The sequence below is a fragment of the Abrus precatorius genome, unplaced genomic scaffold (assembly GCF_003935025.1).
Source record: "Abrus precatorius isolate BTA unplaced genomic scaffold, Abrus_2018 Scaffold3, whole genome shotgun sequence".
Lineage (NCBI taxonomy): Eukaryota > Viridiplantae > Streptophyta > Magnoliopsida > Fabales > Fabaceae > Abrus > Abrus precatorius.
This window is the reverse complement of record NW_020874373.1, coordinates 25,986,306-26,001,730: the sequence shown is the minus strand read 5'-3', so window position 1 is coordinate 26,001,730 and position 15,425 is coordinate 25,986,306. Positions and strand designations below refer to the sequence as shown.

At 28.5% G+C, this 15,425-nt stretch overlaps 1 long non-coding RNA gene across 1 annotated transcript; it reads left to right on the top strand.

The window, feature by feature from the left end:
* Positions 1-1,843: 1,843 nt before the first annotated feature.
* Positions 1,844-15,117, top strand: LOC113863863. Its single transcript, XR_003504568.1, has 3 exons — positions 1,844-1,855; positions 11,947-11,952; positions 14,860-15,117. It is a non-coding gene; the product is annotated as an uncharacterized LOC113863863 (long non-coding RNA).
* Positions 15,118-15,425: the final 308 nt, after the last annotated feature.

Here is a 15,425-nt window from a genome sequence, read left to right as displayed (position 1 = left end):
TACAGGTACCTTACGAAAAAAAACAATAAGGGAGGTAAAGGAAGATTACACAACTATATTGCAAATCGATAAAAAAAAATTATTTGTAAATGAAATATTTAAATTTATATTTAAATTATAATTAATGTTGAAAGAGAATTTAAGATAGCGTAAGCTATATATAAATTTCTTATAATATTTAGACAACCGAAGGCAATGTAAATCACACATTGATATTGTAAAATTTATATAATAAAATAAAGAAATGATAGTTATTTAATTTATCAAAATTTGAAATATGACTTAAGAAAAATTACAATATGAAATTAATTCCATTTGATGAAAAAAATAAATATATTTAAATTGATTGAAGAAAATAGTTATTTAATAAAAAGATTAAAATTTTATTTGATAAATTTATATTGCATAAGACTCAAGGTAACGTCAGTACACAAAAGTCTTTATGATTTAAAATGTATAAAAGTAGACACGCTACACAATAACACTACAAAATTTTACACTAATATGATAAAAATGTTTTAATTTAATTAAACAAATGAATTACTTTTTTATAATATAAAATACAGAAATATTTTGAATTAGATGATACATTTTAATTAAATAAAAACAATCATGTAATTGATTAATTTTAGAAATTAGATTAATTTTTGTATAAATTTATGGTGTATAAAACCTAATGTAGCGTTGGTATACATAGGTTTTGACAATTTATAATACATAAATGTAGAGTCGTTACACATTAGCATTATAAATTATTACGTTAATAAAACAACTTTGATTTAAATTAGTTGATTGATTAGTAAATTAGTAATTAGAGAAAGAATTATATCTTGGTTAATTGTTAAGATAATTATCTAATTAATTAAAGATAAAATATGGTAAATTAATATTGTATAAAGTTAAGGTAACATAGGTGTACTTAGACTTTATTATTTTATAATACATGAAGATAGAGAAGTTATATGTTAGTATTATAAATCGATACAATTATATTATTCTTTATTTATTTTTATAAAATAATAATACTTTACTATTTATGAAATAAAAGAATGTAAATTATAAATATAAAATTGAATCATATTAATATTCTACAATTATACAATAAATAAAATAAAAAGATAATAATTCTAAAGAACAAATAACTAATATATAATTAAAATATAAATGAAAAAATAACACAAAAAATTATGGAAAGAATTTATCGCCACCAAAAAAAAAAGGAAAATAGAATTTTTGGATTAAAAAGAATTAAAAATTTTATTTTAAAAAAAGGGTACAAAGGTTAAAAAAAAAAAAAAGCTTTAGATTTGAGTGGCTGAGTTTTTTATTTAGAGCAACAAATGAGTTTTTTTTTTTTTTTAATAAAAAGAGAGGTCATAGAAGGGATAAAGATAAGTTTGATGGAGGCCATGATTGGGCGATAGGTTGAGGAGGAGAAACAACTTTCATGATTAAAGATAATGGGTTGAAGGAGAGAAGATTTTAAGATTGAGGATGTGGGTTGAGGGAGGGGTAAAGGAAATGTGGAGAGAAAGTGAGTTGTACTTGGTTAGAGATGAGTTGGAGGGATGAACTTCCATGAATGAAATGATAGGTTTATAGAGATGAAATGAAGTGGTAAAAAAAAAAAACACTTTAAGAATAGATTTCAAATGTTAAAGATGATTAAAAGGGGATTTTAAGAGTTTTATTAAATAAAACATACATTAATATAGATAAAAAATTTCATAAAATACATGAGACTTACTTAAAATTTTGAACCTCTTTTCTTTTCATCTTTCTCTTTTTCTCTCTAAGTTTAAGAATGCCTCCTTTCAAAAATTTTAGTCTCATTTGACGCCTTCTTTACTCTATGGTTCTTTTTCTTTTTTATTGTTAGAGTTTTTACAAAAGGTCAAAAATTCTAAATTTTTTCTTTTTTACATATAAAGTAACATTAGTTTAAGAATTTAATTATTTGTAATATTTTATTTTTATTTTAAGAATTAATTCTAAATTTTTTAAATAAATTTTTGTTTTTTCTTAAAAACTTTTGTTTCTATTCCCTTTTTTGTAATACCAAAATTCAGATTTTTTTTAAAAAAATAAAAATTTAAAATCAAAATTAGATTGTTCACAGACATACCAAAATCTAACCATGAGAGATTCCACGTTTGAGCATACAGAAGAAGGAATTTTAACAACTTATTAAGTATTTGATGAACCTCTTTTAACAAGACTTCCTTTCCTACCTTTCGATAGTGAATTTTCTTTCCAACCCTTCAATTTCTTCCATTATCTAATCTTGGACAGAATTTCTAGATTATGCTCATTCTATTCCGGATCATCTCTGTTTAATTTTAAAAAATTTTAGTGAATCGAATTTTAATTATATAAAAACACTACTCAAACATAAAATTGATCACAATTTGTCACCAAATTGGTGATTGATAATTTTAATAATAGAAAAATAATCAAAAAAATTTAGCATCTGAATGGTGAAGTCACAAAAATAAAATATGAAGTTAGTTGCTAATTCGATTGCTAAAATAGAATACAGAATCAGTTGATAATTCAATTGCTAATGTAACATGTTAATTTAGCACGTAAAGCAAAAAAAGGAAAATATGATGTGTCGCTAATTAACAAGTTTCTTTTTTAATAAGGATATTTTTGTCCAACAAGTTATACAGTACAAGAATAATTAACACTCAAATTAAATATCTCTAAAACAAAAAAGTTTCTTCCCACAGTTTAATAAATATGAGACATCCTATTGCACAATTTAAGAATTCTGAGTTAAAATTTCATATAAGAGTTAAAACAAACTTTTCCCTAAATTTTATTTATTTTATATAATAGAAATTCCTTTTACATTAGAAAATTATATTTCTGACAAATGAAAGGTAATTTCTGATTATGTTATTGCTTATACAAAACTAATGCATAATAATAAAACGTATATTATTTTTCTGTCTTTATTGTTTATTTACATATTTATTGAACTAATATAACAAAATATAAATATATATCATGAAAAAATTAATTAATAATATAAAAAGAATTAATTATTATCAAATATACAAGAGAAAATAATTTTTTGGTAAAAACTAATTTATAACAATATGGTTCTTGTTATTTATATATATTGAGACATTTTAAAATTATTTTTATTCTAAAGTAAATTATATGGTGATAAAAAATATAGACGGTAAAATTACTTCTATTCATATGAATTTTAAAAATAAATTACTAATCTAAATATTATGAATCTACGTTAACAATATTATGCGCTGAGATGTTTATTATATATATATTAGTATGAAAAATTAGATCATTAAGATTGTTTTTCAACGAGTTAATTAAAAATTTTGAAATATTTAAATTACATCACTTAAATTTTTATTATTTTAAAATATTTTGTTTGAATAAAGTAATTAAATTGTTTTGGTCAGAATAATTAAATTACTTACGTTAAAAATTAAAATTATTACTATATTTAAAAAAGAATTAAAAATATAAAATTTAAATTATTAAATTAACCAAAATAAAATAAAAATTTGAATGAAACAAAAAATAAATAAATAATCAAAGCAATTTTAAATTCTCACTCTTTTGTGAGGATTTAAATTTTTTTTATTTTAGTTTATTAAAAATTTCTATTAAAATTTTAAAAATTTTAAAATATATTATCCAAACGACAAATTTAACTCATAGAATAATAATTTTTTTCAAAAAACAAATTATTTACTTAGAATATTTCATGCAAACACATTCTTAAAAAAATTTATAAATTTTAAATTAATAGTCTCTACTACAAAATATATATAATCTGTCAAGGGTACATTTTTAAGAATTAGGTTTTAAGGAAAAAGACAAAATCTTTAATAAGTATTCTCTAATATTGTTTAATAATACATTATATAAATTTATTCAGTTTTATTAACATCACTTTTAAAAATATTTTAAATATTTAAAAATAATAATTTTTTATAATAAATATTTATTAGATTAAAAATAGAGGAGTATAATAAATATTTTTATATTTACTAAATTATCTCTAGAGATGCAGGGTAAAATTCCTTAGAAACGAGTATCTTTCCTTCAGCCCAACCTTCTTCAACGTTTCACTATTTTTTGTGGATCATGTTAATTTTTATTTTAACTCAAATAATGCTGAATTATAAAAATTTAAAAATAATAGATATAATATATATATATATATATATATATATAAAAGAAAACCTTAGTATGATAAAAAAAAATTAATTTATGATAAAAATTCATTAACCTTTATATTATAAATAAAAATAAATTATTTAAAAAATAAAACATTCAGGAGCGCAATTATCTTTCACAATTCACATGTATATTTTAAGATTAAAATTAATTTAAAATGAAGTGTGAATTACGCATTCTCTTGCTATAATAATTTTATTAATTTTTTTTAAACTTCATTCTAAATTTTGAAGATTAAAATTATCACTTAACTTTTTTTTATTACTTATATAACTTTTTAGATTTTTCTAAATATCTATTTTAAATTTAAAAAAATATTTTATTTTTTATATTTTTAAATTTAAAGTTTACTTTTAAAAATTTTATCTTTTAAATTTATGATTATCAACAAATATTAAATATTGACCTTTAATTCAAAAGTTTTTTTTAACACTATATGATAAAAGTATAATCATAAAAGAGGTAACACTTTTTAAGTTATTTAATTTTATAAAATTTTTATCCACTAAATACATATTATTTGTAATTATAAAATTAATTCAAAATAATTTTTAAGGAAAGTTATTATTTAAAATAATGCTTTCATTTAACGTTGCTCACAATTTGTATATAGAAGTTTATTACACTAGTTTTAAATATAATTTTATCACTTTTAGCAAAATATAAGTTAAAAATTGCTCATCTATATATTATACAAAATTATCAATAAATGTAGTTATATTTAGGGTAAGTTAGGGAATGTTTTATTTTTAAATTGTGTGATATTTTCATCTATTTTTTTTCTTTTTATTCTTAACACATTTTTTCTATTTGTAGTATTTATAATGAATTTTTAAAAAAGTTTTAACCTAATATTTTAGACTCTTACATTGATCAAGAATTTGTCTCTCATTTTCTTAGTTGGTTTAAAGGATATATACATTTGAAATTTTTGTAATATAAAACTTAATGACTAAACTCTCACTTTAGTCTTTGAGATAGTAAGTAGTTTTAGTCATTTTAAATAATGAAATTTTAAAAATGTCAAAAATATTCCTTAATCCTGGTCTTTGTCCATCATTTTAGTCCTTCGAGTCACACATTGTCAACACATAGTAAAAAATACTGACATATCTTGTCAAGTGACATGTATGATTGATTGCGTGACAAAAATGACACCATATATAATGTGATGTATTATTTTTTAGCTATTTTAGTCCCTAGGATTAGGGGTGGGTATTTAGGGGTTTGGGCAGGTTTGGGCTTAAGAAGTTTGAACCGCAACAAATCATTCATAATGGTAGAAGACCCATCTCTGACAGTAGTGTGTAGCAGGTATGGTGGTTCACAAGTTAGGCTAGCCACATGGGCTAAGCAAATAGGTTTATTCGGTTGTTGGACAAAGTGTGCAGTCTTCAAATATTTTGCTTGAGTTCTTGTGATTGCAAAAGAAATGTCAAAGTGTAAAAAAAAAAATGGTAAGTGAAGGCATGGACAGAGCCAAAAGAATGATAAGATGAAGGAAGAAATTAAGAAGACGAAGACAAGAAACAAAGAGCAAATTGCAATGACAAAGACAACAACACAGAGGGCATGGATAAAGTCAAAGAAATGATAAGATGAAGGAAAAGAAAGACAAAAAACAAAAAGCAAGTTCCAATGGCAAGAGCTATAAAAAAGGTTTAAAGAATAATTCTAATATCTTATTTCAAAGAATAATGTACCATATATATACATATAAGGGTGCTATAATTCCTCCTCTATTAAATGGAATGACAGCTACACAAGTTACCTCACAACGGTAATAATGCCTAAATTACAGCTAACACAATATTTGATTGCCTAATACTTGCTAATAGAATATTTGACATATCTTAACACCCCCACTCAAGTTGGTGCATGGATATCGCACATTCCCAACTTGAATAGAGACTCATTAAACACTCTGCTTGACACTCCTTTGGTGAGAACATCAGCCAACTGCAATTCTGATCTTACAAAGGGAAAGGAAATTATTCCAGCTTCAAGTTTCTCTTTGATGAAATGTCTATCAATCTCCACATGCTTTGTTCTATCATGTTGCACCGGATTGTGAGCAATTGCTATAGCTGACGTATTGTCATAGTACAAACTCATAGTTTCATTTTGTTTAAAGCCCAAATCTGATAGCACATTTTTAATCCACAAAAGTTCACATACACCTAGTGCCATGCCTCTGAATTCTGCTTCAGCACTAGATCTTGCTACTACGGGCTGTTTTTTACTCCTCCAAGTTACAAGATTCCCTCCTACAAAAGTAAAGTATCCAGAGGTAGATCTTCTATCATCTTTTGAACCTGCCCAATCTGCATCAGTGTACCCTTCTACTTTTAAGTTTCCATGATTTGAGAACAAAATTCCTTTTCCAGGAGTGGACTTCAAATATCTCAAAATCCTCTCAACAGCATCCATATGAAGCTTTCATGGGTCATGCATAAATTGACTAACAACATTCATTGCATAGGTAATATCTGGACGTGTATGAGACAAATAAATTAATTTTCCTACCAGCCTTTAGTATCTCCCTCTGTCTATGCTTGCTGAATTTGAGCATTGAAAGAGTTTATGATTTTATTCAATTGGTGTATCAACTAGTTTACTCCCAAGCAGTCCAGTTTCCGATAGTAAGTCAATAGTATATTTTCTTTGGCATAGAAAAATACCATGTTTTGATCTAGCTACTTCAATACCCAAAAAATATTTGAGGTTTCCAAGTTGTTTCATCTCAAATTCAGATATAAGGTATTTTTATAAACTAGAAATCTCTTCTTGGTCATTTCCTGTAACAATCATGTCATCTACATATATAATCAAAGCTGTAATTTTTCCTTTTCCTCTCTTCAAAAATAAGGTGTGATCAGAGTTACTTGCTCTATAGCCAAAAGCCTTCATAGACTTGGTAAACCTTCCAAACCATGCTCTTGAGGATTGTTTTAACCCATATAGAGCCTTCTTTAATTTGCAACTTTCATTCCAATTGAATCTATCATGCCTGTGGATAATCCATATAAATTTCTTCTAAAATTTCTCTATGTAGGAAAGCGTTTTTCACATCAAATTGTAGAAGAGGCCAATCTTGGTTTGCTGCTAGTGACAGAAGTATTCTCACAGTGTTGAGCTTAGCTACCGGTGCGAACGTCTCTTGGTAATCTACACCATAAGACTGAGTGTAACCTTTAGCCACAAGTCGTGCTTTATACCTCTCAATAGTTCCATCAACTTTATGCTTAATTGTAAATACCCATTTGCAACCCACAGTTTTCTTCCCTCTTGGTAAGGACACAAGATCCCAAGTGTTGTTTTTTTCTAAAGCTGCCATCTCATCAACCATTGCTTTGGTTCATCTAGGATCTGCCAAAGCTTCCTGTATATTACTAGGAATAGAAATTAAAGATAATTGAGATACAAATGATGCATATGACTCGGATAACTTGTGAGATGACACATATTTACTAATAGGATATTTAACTTTGGCTTGGAGGTCTGGTTCATATTTAGCTGGAGGTTGACCACAGTTAGAACGAGGTGGAAGATTATATTGGACAGTAGTAGACTTAGTGTTTGGTGTGCTGGTGGTCTCACGCAGACAAGGATCAATTTCATGATCGGTTTCATCTAAATTAGTATTATCAAGGTAAGGTCAAGAGAAACAATTTCATGATTAGTTTCATCTATATTAGTATTATCAGAGATAGGATCAGAAGGTACCTCTGATGAGTCAAGCCAAACCTGTGGAGAAGATTGAGCCAATTGGTTATGATCAGAAGACACTGTATTATCCAAAAAAGAAGTGTCCATATTTAGGATTGGCTCACTTCCTGCAGAATGATCCTCACACGATAATTTATCTTCACAGTATAATTTTATATTTGGGATATCAAACATACTAATATCATGATTATGCACTTCACTTTCATTGCCTCCCTGAAGTGTAGAATCAACATAAAAAAATTTATGCTCATTAAATGTCACATTCATAGAGATATAAAAATTATGTGATGGTGGATGGTAAGCACGATAGCCTTTTTGAGTTGATCCATACCCAACAAAAACACATTTTAAAGCTCGTTCTTCAAGCTTTGTACATTGATGTGGGTGTAAGTGAACATATATAACACATCCAAAAATATGGGGTGGTAAATAAACCATGGAAGGAAGGATACAATGATCAAACAACACATCTAAAGGCCTTCGAAAGTTAAGTACACTAGAAGGGGTTCGATTAATCAAATAAACTGCAGAGCTCACAGCTTCACCCCATAAATGAGATGGGACATTACCATCTATCAAAAGTGATCTTGTCACCTCTAATATATGTCTATTTTTTCTCTCAACCACTCCATTTTGTTCTGGTGAATAAGGACATGTAGTTTGATGTAAGATGCCTTTAGAGTTCATGAACTCTATTAACTCAGTCTTAAAATATTCCCCTCCATTGTCTGATCGAATGACCTTAATATATGTGTTAAATTGTGTAACTATCATATGATGGAAGGAACGAAACACATTACACACATCACTTTTATGTTTAAGCAAATACACCTAGGTTACCCGAGTACAATCATCAACAAAATTGATAAACCATTTTTTTTCCATTATGTGTAGATTGTGGGGCAGGGCCCCAAACATCTGTGTGGATTAATGAAAAAGAAAAATCTGTTTTTTTATTGCTTAAAGGAAACACAGCACGATGACTTTTTGCCATTATACAAGTTTCACAAAGAAAATCAGAAATATTGCATTTATGAAATAGTGATGGAAATATTTTTTTTAGATAACCAAAAGAGGAATGTCCCAATCGTCTATGCCATAACCAAATTTCCTTTTTGTTTTTATCTTGTATGTGTTCATTCGCAAGACAAGCCAACGCTCTGTTATGGGTTTGTTGTGAGACATTTTCAAGATAATACAGTCCTTCACTCTCTCTACCACTGCCAATCTTCTCCTTGGAATGGATGTTCTGAAAAAGACAATGGGTTGGATAAAACGAGGCAACACAAGAATGTGATTTGGTTTACTTGCTGACAGATAAAAGACTACAATTCAATGTAGGAACAAATAAAACATCAAAAATTGATAAGGAGGGTGAGAGGGATATAGTACCTACACCTTCAATAGGAGATGAGACCCCATTGGCATTAATAATAGCAGTTTAGAACAATTAGGGGAAAAATTAGTAAATTTATGTGGGTCACAAGTCATATGATCAGTAGCACCTGAATCAATTATCCAATCACTACCCCTAGTAACAATAGAAAGATTAAGAGCAGAGTTAGATATACCTGACTTGGTCACAAATCCGGCAGCAGTAGAACTATAGCTCTTGGAAGTAGCTTCTACCTTGGTATTAAGAGTAGTTTTGCCTTTTGGATGCCAATCCGGATAGCCATGGAGTTTAAAACATGTCTCCATGACATGATTATCCCTATTGCAGTGCGTACACTTGCGAATTCCTTTCTTAGGAAACTTCTTAACAACAAAGGCAGTCCCCATAGTAGACTCACTATCAAGCATAGCCTCTTGGCGGTTTGCCTCGGCACAAACAGTTGCATAAACTGATTGAACATTTGGAAGGGGAGTAGTAACAAGGATACGACCACGAACTACATTCAAATGTGTATCCAGGTCAGCCAAAAAGACATAAACTCGTTGAGAATTAATCATGTTGTTATACTTTTCAACATCTTTAGGACATTCCATGGTACAATTCATGATAGTATCATGTTCAGCCATAATCTTTGCAATTTACCAAAATATGTAATAACAGATCCTCCATTTTGCTGAGTAAAGATTACCTCACGATATAATTGATATAATCGGGACGTATCCTGGTTGACTGACTATGTTTGCTGCACAGTGTCCCAGATGTCCTTTGCCGTAGTTAAGCGAATAACGAGGGATCTGATTTCTTTCGTCATAGAGTCCAAAAGCCAAGATTTGACTAGGCAGTTTTCATCTTCCCATGCTTCATATTCATCAGATTTCTTGTTTTCTGGTGCAGCCTTTGTTCCAGAGATGTAACCCCAATGTTTTCTGCCTCTGATCTTGTTCTGTGCGTTTAAAGACCACTCAACATAGTTGGTGCCGTCAAGCCGTTCAGGGGTGAGCGCTTCGTGCATATGGGTAGCAGCGGAAGTCCCAGAATCATGTTTCTTCGATTGATTTTTATCGGAAGAAGCCATTAGAAATATTCAATGAAATAAAGAAGCATCGATTCCTATATTGTAGAGGATGTCGGTGTTTGGCTCTGATACCATATAAAAAAGGTTTAAAGAATAATTCTGATATCTTATTTTAAAGAATAATGTACCATATATATACATACAAGGGTGCTATAATTCCTCCTCTATTAAAAGAATGACAGTTACACAAGTTACCTCACAGCGGTAATAATGCCTAAATTACAGCTAACACAATATTTGATTGCCTAATACTTGTTAATAGAATATTTGACATATCTTAACAAGAGCAACAACACAGTGGCGACAGAAGAGTAATGACGTAAGAATATACTTTCAATGAAATGGAAATTAAGGTTAATGGAAGTTGCATGGGCTAGGCTAGTGCATTATTTTAACTTAAATTAGTATCTAACTATTTTTAACCATTTGAAATTAAAATTTTAACTTATTTGATCTGATATCCAAATCGATCCACCCATTAAGCTTTTTTCATTCTTTGATTGTTATGGGTTTGGTTTATTTGTTGAATTATGCCCAATAATTCGTTTCCTTTTTCTCTATTCCTACTTACCTTCTAACACTTTCATTTAGCACTTGATATTTTTCCATAAGATTTAACCTTTTCTAGATATGGCAACAACACTTCTCAAGAAACAAATAAGAAGATAAAGAACCACATTTTGTGTCTACTACAAAGTTTTCTAATAACATCCAACAAACTCAACAAAAAGTACACCTTTTTTTTGTTTTCTAGAAATACAACTAATTGTTGACTTCAACCTCACACAAGTTTTAAATTTCACAACTTGGGAAACTAAAGCATAAAAAAGAAAAGATTCAAAATTTTAAGGTCTATCAAGAATCGCAATAAAAGTGAGTATTGTTCCTTTGAGTTTGTTGTTGAGAAAATAGATGTTGGTAAGGTTAGAATGAATGTGCATTGAAAAAAAACTAGTGACATTGGCATAAGAAATGGTCAAAATTTTGAGTGTTAAAGAAGGCTCAAATGGTGACAACAAAGTTATTAGTGAACACATACGTAAATGATGATTGACAATATTGATTTCTAGCTATAGTAGTGTTAAAGAAGAATGATAGGTACATAGAAGATTTTAAGAACCAAAGACTAAAATGCTTTACAAGTGACAATCTCTAATACTAAAATGAAATGAAAACATATATCATATTATATACAATATTTTTACCACACAATCAATAATACGTGTCATTTAATGTGATATGTTAGCATTTATTACTATGTTGACAGTTTGTGACTTGAAGCACTAAATGGTGGATGCAGACAAAAGTTAGGAACTAACATGACAATTTTAAAATTTTAGGCACACAGATGGTTGACGTTTACCATCTTAGGGACTAAAATGAGGGTTTAGCTAATATTCAACTTATATTATATCTTTTTTTTCTCTTATCATAATGTTTATTTGTTTTACATTTGATAAATAGATTCAAAAGAAAATAAAATTCAAGGTCCATTCTTGATTTCTTTGGCATGGGGATAGTTAAGAAGAGTTGAGTCATGGTCAATTTACATCATAATTAATAACAATAAATTTTACACCAAAGTATAGAGTGAAGGCATGAAAACTTCTAATTAAAAAGTTAGTTCTCTTTAATTGTGACTGATTTGATAATACTTCTAATCAAGGGACAAAAGTATACAATTGATATGAAATTGTGTAAGTTTGACAACTGTTACAGAATTTCACTTTTCAAAAAGTTTTCAACCAATGGGCATTATGCCCATCAATTGTATTAAAAGGAAACATTTGATACCCTTCTAGTATTGTTCTCGTAAAGACTATACTGTTAAGACCTACTACTATTATTTCTTAAATGTTAAGTAAATTCAAAACTTAAGAATGTTCGAATCAAATTAAAGTGTGGAATTGAAAAAAAATAAAAATAAAAAGTGAAGAAGTCACAAAGTTAATTTGATACGGATAAAAGTATGAGACTTTTATTTCTTCATGTGATTACTTATATGTTCTTTAATTTAATTCTATTTCATTGTGTTAAAGTAATTATTAATCATCTAATCAAATATATCACTACATAATGATCATAGAATAATTTAAGTCTCTTTTTTTTATCTATATGTTACCGCAATAAATATGAGTATTAAAAAACATCAAATTTGTTAAACTCAATTAACTAATTAGAAGTCTAAACAATAAATTGATATGATTAGTTTCTCAACCCAAATTACCTCTTGGTTATATTAACCTATTAATTATATGGTCACCAATTAATTAGTTAACTAGGATTAACCCTTGAGTAATCAATTCAATAATACCAATAACAACAAAAAGATAATTTTAATTAACGAATGACATCAACTGTATAAAATCAAATTGAGGTTTAGAAAATGTTACACAATAAGAATCTACTTCAGTTATATGACTAGATGTATTTAGTTATATATAATTATAAAGATGAAAATAAAGGTAACTAAACACAAAACATCCATAATCACAAATAATAAAGAAAGAGAAACCTTTATAGTTGATATGCTCTCCCGAAAGCATAATTGTGTGATGAGAATATTATCTCTTAGGGATCCAATGGAGGTAACACTTAGAATGAGAGAATGAGAGGAGCTTAGGATGGAAGGTTTAGAATTTTAGTGTGTAGAGATGATGATAGATCAAATATGTCTTTACTAGAAAGAATGAGGACCTTTATAAGGAATATAGAACTCAGAAGATATATATATGATCAAACCTCTTAAAAATCCTATTTTTCTATTATTTGATATCACAAAGCTCGACACATGGCATGCTCTTCTTAAGCACATCCTTGACAAAGATGACGTCATTCCAGCATAGGGCCCGCTGGTGTAGAGCATGGGGTATCTCACTTGAAATTCAGCATATGACATGTTAATTCCAAACACGCTCTCTCTAGTTGAGCATGAGGTTTGTTGATGTTAACAAGAGTGTGTTAGATTCTTCTTCTTCTTCTTTTTACCAATTCCTTGACTATATTCTTCAATTTTCTTTATAATTTGACATGTTTAGTCCAAGTTGAAATATCATACTCCTTTGACACAAAGAATATGCTATTTTAAAGAACATAATGAATAAGTTATGATGGAGTAAAGACATTGGCCTTTGGATCACTCCTGATGTGAAGTAGGAGTTAGGACATTCATTGGGATGAAGAAGAGTTTCAAAAGAAGAGCATTATTGCTAAGCAAAATCGACTTATATATGGATAGTAGAACATCTTTATATATTAATGGCTTTATATTTATTATCATGTATTGTAATAAGATGGTAATTATTTAAAATGTTTTTTTTTTAGTTTCTATTATTAAAATTTTAAACTTGTAATATTAATCATGTAGAGTTTGTAAAAAAAAAAAGCTAAAGAATGGGTGAACAATAAGGCCAACAACATTGTTATATATACCTTTCTCAAGACTTCTTTTCATTGATATGTAATTTCATTTTGTAGAAAGAGTTTATTTGTCATTGAACAGAGACGATGATGACCATGATGAATACAGTGCCCCTAGTAAACATTTTGTAACTGCTAACGATCTTATTGGGTGAAGAGTTTGTAGCCCTATCCTCTTAGTGCACGCAATCTCTAGTATTAACTATTAGCATGTCATTGCTAACTTTAATATAGAATTAGCATCAAAGGATATATGTATTGACACTATGTAATCTAACTTGGATAGGACTAAAACTATAGCTATATGTAATTAAACTTTAACCTCCATACACAATAAGAAAATATTTAATTAGCCACTGAATTTAGTAACTGAAATAAATCCGTGGTAAGTAGCAACCAATTTAACCACTAAAAAATATTCGTTGCAAATAGTAACCAAATTTAGCAACAGAACAAAATCAGTAGCAAATAGCTACTAATTTTAGCAACTGAAACAAATTTGTGGCAAATAGCAACCAATTTAGCAACCGAAAAAAAATACTTGGTAAATAGCTACTAAATTTAGCTACCAAAACAAATTTGTGGCAAATAGCCACCAAATTTAGCAACTGAAACAAATCTGAGGCAAGTGTTATTTATACACAAAATACAAAAAATGATATGAAATTTATATTTTTTATAATAACAAATTAAAGTTGTTCTTAAATTCTATTATTTTTAATTAAATATTTTAAATATAATAAGCATTGCAGGATCGATACGCACAACGCCTAGTATCCATTGTTTACGGCTAGGACTATTAGGATATCTAATCCCATTCGCTCCCTTAGCTTTCGTCTCTCAGTGTCTGTGTCGGCCCAACAGAGTGCTTTCGTCGTTGGTGTTCTTTCCGATTTCTACACATTTCACCGCTCTACCGGAAATTCCAAAACAACGAAGAGCGGCTTTTGCTAAAACTCTAGCAGTTTCTCGAAAACTCTAGTTGAGTATTTAGAGATGTTTTTGTTATTCCCAATAATAGAGCCAAAGAAATATTCTAAATAATTAAAGGAGAGGGACTCAGAACGAAGGAAAGGGAATACTACTAATGCTTGCTTCAATCACTTTCTTTATCTTGTAGTCGACTGCAATTGAAAGATTCGTTCCTATTTTAGGATTGAGGTAGTGTCTGCCCACTAATGTGAAGATTGGGTGGGGGAGAGGTGATTTCGACAAAAGATAATTTCTTTTTTATTTATTTATTGAGTTCCAAGCTTAAGAGCCGAATTAGCCATTAGGATTGGTGGAACTTATAGTTTCATGTTCTATTTCACTTTCCGATGGGGGTTCTTTTCACCCTTCGCTCATGGTACTACTTCACTATTGGTCAGCAAGGAATAAAGGCATGAAAACTTCTAATCATGGTGTCTGGGGACAAGGAACACACGATGCATTAATTGATGACTTTTATGGAATGTTGACTAATATTATTGAATTGGAGTATACTGGCATGCCCATTAAAAAGTTAGTACTCTTTAAGCATGAGTGGTTTGATGATACTCCTAATCATAGGACAAAAGTAGATAATTAATATAGAATTGTTCAATT